The sequence below is a fragment of the Neolamprologus brichardi genome, chromosome 23 (assembly GCF_056152115.1).
Source record: "Neolamprologus brichardi isolate AB-2024 chromosome 23, ASM5615211v1, whole genome shotgun sequence".
NCBI classification, from domain to species: Eukaryota; Metazoa; Chordata; class Actinopteri; order Cichliformes; family Cichlidae; genus Neolamprologus; species Neolamprologus brichardi.
In genome coordinates this window covers 40262457-40268818 of record NC_142125.1, presented here as the reverse complement: position 1 = coordinate 40268818, position 6362 = coordinate 40262457, and the positions used below count along the sequence as shown (strand labels likewise).

The window sequence follows — 6362 nt, the reverse complement described above, 5'->3', positions numbered from 1 at the left end:
CATCATGTAGAGTAAGACAGGCATAGAGAACAGCACTGACTGGGAGAGGCTTTGAACAGATGAAATACTCAGATCAATTCAACACTTTAAAAATGCACAAGCGTCTTTCAAAAACCTATTGATTTAATCTATCATCATTGATATTATTATGTACAGTTATAATGTACTGTTCATCTCCCTTAAATAAACAGGCAGCCTTAAAGTGTGAAATAGTCACTTGTCTACTGTCTCAGTGGCTGATAGTGCCCCACAGGCCTCAATGTGAGCTTGAAGACATTATGTTTAAATTGTTTAATGATAAACAGATTTTGAATGAAAGCGAGGAAACTTCGGTAGCACAAAAAAGTGCCTATTCTTTGTTCCCATATGGTTCAGTCATATTACCGTTATTTCCCCCTAAGGTGTTCCCAAAGACACCGGGTTAATACTTGAAAAAGCTGCAGCAACACACAAAAATAGAATCAATATTCTGTTTCCTTGGTGACAACGCTGCTTTTAGCCTTCAATCAGAAAGCTTGACGTTGGCTAGTTAAGCACCGGGCTAACGTTTAAAGCTTTCACTCGAGGGAAGTAACTCGCATTACTGCTACTGCTGTGTAATCTTAGTTAAATTCACAGCATATTCTAGAAGTTACCCTGCAATAACTAACTGTTAGAATAGCGGCACCGTATTGTATCGCACTGAGTGCACTTCAATCCTTTATCTCGCGAGTTTGCTAGCTAGCAAAATAATAATACCAATTTTAAAAAATAACATGTGTAACGTACACACCCGAGAAAATTATTTACTAGGACTTACGCAAACTCCCCCGTGGTGAAAACGTACAAATCCTTCTTGAAGACTCCTTCTTGTATTTTTCGTTTTCCACCACACACTCATTAAAACGGAAACCTCCAGGCACGTTAGTGCGCTCACCCCCGACTGATCAGGGAGTGGGTGGGGGGGGGTCACACATTGAAACAGACTAACGTGCAGAGGTACAAGGCAGCCCAGGCAGAGAAATGTAGCTTTTATACTTTGCGACTCATTTTATTTCTCTATCTGATAAGAAAACTATTCAATCAGATAGTTATTTGTGGTGAATGAAATACGGTTACAGTTTCAAGAAGTTTTAAGCACCAAATCCAAAATCCAAGCACTGCAATATTAAAATCCAATTCAATTTCTTGTTTGCTCTACGACATGACTATATACAGAAAAGCTTGACATGGTATGCAAAAAAAAAAAAAAAAAACGAAAAAAATACAAATACACGAACAAAAAATGTTTTAACTGTCAGTTTCGTCATTTTAAAATTTTCCAAAACTAACATTTTCTTTGATTGACTGATATTAAATTGATTAGGATCAAATTTAGAGTGAACAATATTACACAAACAAACACGTGTGTGCGCATGCGCACATATTAGAACGCTTCGATCCCTTGTTACGTGATAACTTTGCTTTGATCTTTTCTGACGTGGTAACTTTGCTTTGATCCCAAACCCCTTAAATAGGAGCGCTCACCTATGTTACTTTATGCTTAACGGACATTGACCTGCAGCAACTAAAACCCTTTCGAGAAGTTTTGAGAGCAATTTACAGGAGAAACCAAAACAAGTTCAGTTTTGTTTCTCACCAATTCACAGCACAAAAGACACATTACACCATGTCAGCCAACCCATCCTTCGGCTCAGATGAGCTTGAAATATCTAAAGGGACCATTTTGGGAGATCACCACGTGGTGGAGGCTTTCCTTGGAGAAGGAAACTTTGGTGTTGTAACCAAATGTCGCGATACAAAAAACAACCAAACTGTGGCTATTAAAGTCAACAAGAGCGACCCTGAAATTCTGCTACAGGCAAAACAGGAAATTTTCATCCTGGAGCAGCTACGACGCTTGGATCCAGACAGGTGCAACATTGTCAAATGGAACAGCTATTTCCTCGATGGAGAGCGCATTTGCTTAAATTTTGAACTCCTCGACCAAAGCCTGTCAGACTACATAGGGGACCGGAATAACCAGGGTCTCCCAATGAGAGAAATCAGGCCAATTTTGCATCAGCTCGCAAATGCTCTGTTCCACCTGGGTTCTGTGGGAATAGTGCATGCTGACCTCAAACCTGTCAACATCATGGTTGTGAACCGCAGTGAGTCTCCCGTCAAAGTCAAACTTATAGACTTTGGCATCGCATGTAACACTTCTGCGGTGATTGCTGGTGGTGCTGTGGGGACAATTGGTTATTGTGCACCTGAGATTATGCTTGGCACTCCATATGATGAAGCAATTGACATGTGGTCTCTGGGGCTGGTAGCCGTGGAGCTTGCTACAGGGGTGCCTCTCTATCCTGGGGAAGACGATTATGATGTTTTGAAGTTCATAATTGAAACTCAGGGTCAGCTACCAGATCATCTTCTAGAGTCTGGCTTGTACACTGATTGCTATTTCATCAAGGATAACTACAACGAACAGCGCTGGACATTTAAGACCAAAGAACAATTTCAATACGAGACAGATTATCAATCAAAGGAAACTCGATCGATAAAACTTAAGTGTCTCGATGACCTTGAACAATTACTGGAGGTTAGGCGAGGACCGGAAAATGGCCAACCATTATTTGTAAGGCTAATCAAACAAATGTTGGCCTTGGATGCAAATCAGCGCATAACACCCTCGGAGGTTCTGAAGCATCCCTTTTTCGACCCTGGCCTCTCAGGGAGAGCCCCCTGCACTGACATGAATAGCACAGGGGGAGAAAACCTTGTGCTCTCTCAGCAGCCTTCAAGCTGGAAAAGTCATGGATCGCAAAAATTCAACTGCAGTTTCCAAAACTCAGTTGAATTTCCTCAAAAAGGACACATCAACACCTCAGCCAACCAATCTTCCTCTGAAGATGATCTTGAAATAACGGAAGGGACCATTTTGGGAGATCACCACGTGGTAGAGGCCTTCCTCGGAGAAGGAGGCTTTGGATTGGTAACCAGATGTCGCGATACAAAAAACAACCAAACTGTGGCTATTAAAGTCAACAAAAGCGACCCTGAAATTCTGCTACAGGCAAAACTGGAAATTTTCATCCTGGAGCAGCTAAGACGCTTGGATCCAGACAGGTGCAACATTGTCGAATGGAACGGCTATTTTCTCGATGGAGAGCGCATTTGCTTAAATTTTGAACTCCTCGACCAAAGCCTGTCAGATTACATAGGGGACCGGAATAACCAAGGTCTCCCAATGAGAGAAATCAGGCCAATTTTGCATCAGCTCGCAAATGCTCTGTTCCACCTGGGTTCTGTGGGAATAGTGCATGCTGACCTCAAACCTGGAAACATCATGGTTGTGAACCGCAGTGAGTCTCCCATCAAAGTCAAACTTATAGACTTTGGACTCGCATTTCCTGCTTCTGCACTGATTCCTGGTAACCGTGTGGGGACGGTTGGTTATATTGCACCTGAGGTTATGCTTGGCATTCCATATGATGAAGCAATTGACATGTGGTCTCTGGGGCTGGTAGCCGTGGAGCTTGCTACAGGGGTGCCTCTCTATCCTGGGGAAGACGATTATGATGTTTTGAAGTTCATAATTGAAACTCAGGGTCAGCTACCAGATCATCTTCTAGAGTCTGGCTTGTACACTGATTGCTATTTCATCGAGGATAACTACAACGAACAGCGCTGGACATTTAAGACCCAAGAACAATTTCAATACGAGACAGATTTTCAATCCAAGGAAACTCGATTGATAAAACTTAAGCGTCTCGATGACCTCGAACAACTACTGAAGGTTAGGCGAGGACCTGAAAATGGCCAACCATTATTTGTAAGGCTAATCAAACAAATGTTGGCCTTGGATGCAAATCAGCGCATAACACCCTCAGAGGTTCTGAAGCATCCCTTTTTCAACCCTGGCTTCTCAGGGAGAGCCCCCTGCACCGATATGAATAACACAGGGGGAGAAAACCTTGTGCTCTCTCAGCAGCCTTCAAGCTGGAAAAGTCATGGATCGCAAAAATTCAACTGCAGTTTCCAAAACTCAGTTGAATTTCCTCAAAAAGGACACATCAACACCTCAGCCAACCCATCTTCCTCTGAAGATGATCTTGAAATAACGGAAGGGACCATTTTGGGAGATCACCATGTGGTAGAGGCCTTCCTCGGAGAAGGAGGTTTTGGTTTGGTAACCAGATGTCGCGATACAAAAAACAACCAAACTGTGGCTATTAAAGTCAACAAAAGCGACCCTGAAATTCTGCTACAGGCAAAACTGGAAATTTTCATCCTGGAGCAGCTACGACGCTTGGATCCAGACAGGTGCAACATTGTCAAATGGAACGGCTATTTCCTCGATGGAGAGCGTATTTGCTTAAATTTTGAACTCCTCGACCAAAGCCTGTGGGACTACATAGGGGACCAGAATAACCAAGGTCTCCCAATAAGAGAACTCAGGCCAATTTTGCATCAGCTCGCAAATGCTCTGTTCCACCTGGGTTCTGTGGGAATAGTGCATGCTGACCTCAAACCTGGAAACATAATGGTTGTAAAGCGCCATGAGTCTCCCATCAAAGTCAAACTTATAGACTTTGGACTCGCATTTCCTGCTTCTGCACTGATTCCTGGTAACCGTGTGGGGACGGTTGGTTATTGTGCACCTGAGGTTATGCTTGGCATTCCATATGATGAAGCAATTGACATGTGGTCTCTGGGGCTGGTAGCTGTGGAGCTTGCTACAGGGGTGCCTCTCTATCCTGGGGAAGACGATTATGATGTTTTGAAGTTCATAATTGAAACTCAGGGTCAGCTACCAGATCATCTTCTAAAGTCTGGCTTGTACACTGACTGCTATTTCATCGAGGATAACTACAACGAACAGCGCTGGACATTTAAGACCCAAGAACAATTTCAATACGAGACAGATTATCAATCCAAGGAAACTCGATTGATAAAACTTAAGCGTCTCGATGACCTTGAACGACTACTGAAGGTTATGCAAGGACCTGAAAATGGCCAACCATTATTTGTCAGGCTAATCAAACAAATGTTGGCCTTGGATGCAAATCAGCGCATAACACCCTCGGAGGTTCTGAAGCATCCCTTTTTCGACCCTGGCCTCTCAAGGAGAACCCCCTGAACCGATATGAATAACACAGGGGGACAAAACCTTGTGCTCTCTCAGCAGCAATCATCGTTTGGGTGGCCAGAATTCTAGGGAAGCTAGAAATTCTTGTGGAAAAAAAGCCCAAAACAATAACATCAACAAAAACAACCAATGAATATGTTCTTAAACTTGGGCACAATTTGGCTTGAAATCCATCAACTAATCTGTCAATATTCAAAGCGGAGCAGCAGACAACTTACCATCACATCAGTCCTTCAATCAGACCTACAACAAACGTCTTCCTTCTCTCACCCCAACCGGTCGCAGCAGATGGCCCCGCCCCCACCTGAGCCTGGTTCTGCTGGAGGTTTCTTCCTGTAAAAAGGGAGTTTTTCCTTCCCACTGTCGCCAAAGTGCTTGCTCATAGGGGGTCATATGATTGTTGGGTTCTCTGTATGTATTATTGTAGGGTCTACCTTACAATAATACATACAGCCTTGAAGTGACTGGTGATGTGATTTGCTGCTGAATGAATTCGGAACTAATTGGAAATAATATGGATATTAATTAAATAAACCTGCTTTGAGCATCAATTAATTGTTGTTTGAAATTCTTTATAAATATATAAATATAGTGCCACTCTTCTACTGTTTAAATTGCAACTGTTTAAAACTGACTAATTTATTCATACACTTGAGCATAAACAAACACACGGTAAATGGCCTGTATTTGTACAGCGCTTTACTTAGTCCCCAAGGACCCCAAAGAGCTGTACACTACATTCAGTCATTCACCCATTCACACACACATTCACACACTGGTGATGGCAGCTACAGTGTAGGCAGCATGGATCCATCCTTTCATGCTATTTATGCCAAATTCTGACTTGATCATTTGCATGTCAGAGCAGAAATCAAGACTCATCAGACCAGGCAACATTTTTCCAATCGTCAAGTGTGTAGAACTGTAGCTTCAATTTCCTGTTCTTAGCTGACCAAAATGCTCTTCTGCATTCTTTGGCTGCAACAAATGGTTGTATGAGCTACGGTTGCCTTCCTATCAGACATTTTTCTCTGACCGTTGACATCAATAAGGCAGTTTTTCCGAGAGAACTGCCTTTCACTGGATATTTTCTCTTTTTTGTCACCGAAAAGGGTGTCTGTGTTACTTCTTGTCTTATTTTGATAATCCTAGTCTGTGTTCCCATGTTTGTCCACTTCCCTGATCAGTGTATATATTGTCTCTGGGTTAGGGTTAGAGTGTCTGTTCACCTACCCCCTGTGTCTCCATG

The 6362-nt window shown here is 42.7% G+C and overlaps 1 pseudogene; it reads left to right on the top strand.

The window, feature by feature from the left end:
• The first annotated feature begins 1268 nt into the window (after window positions 1-1268).
• On the top strand, window positions 1269-5617 carry LOC148096400 (uncharacterized; annotated as a pseudogene).
• The last annotated feature ends 745 nt before the right edge of the window (window positions 5618-6362 follow it).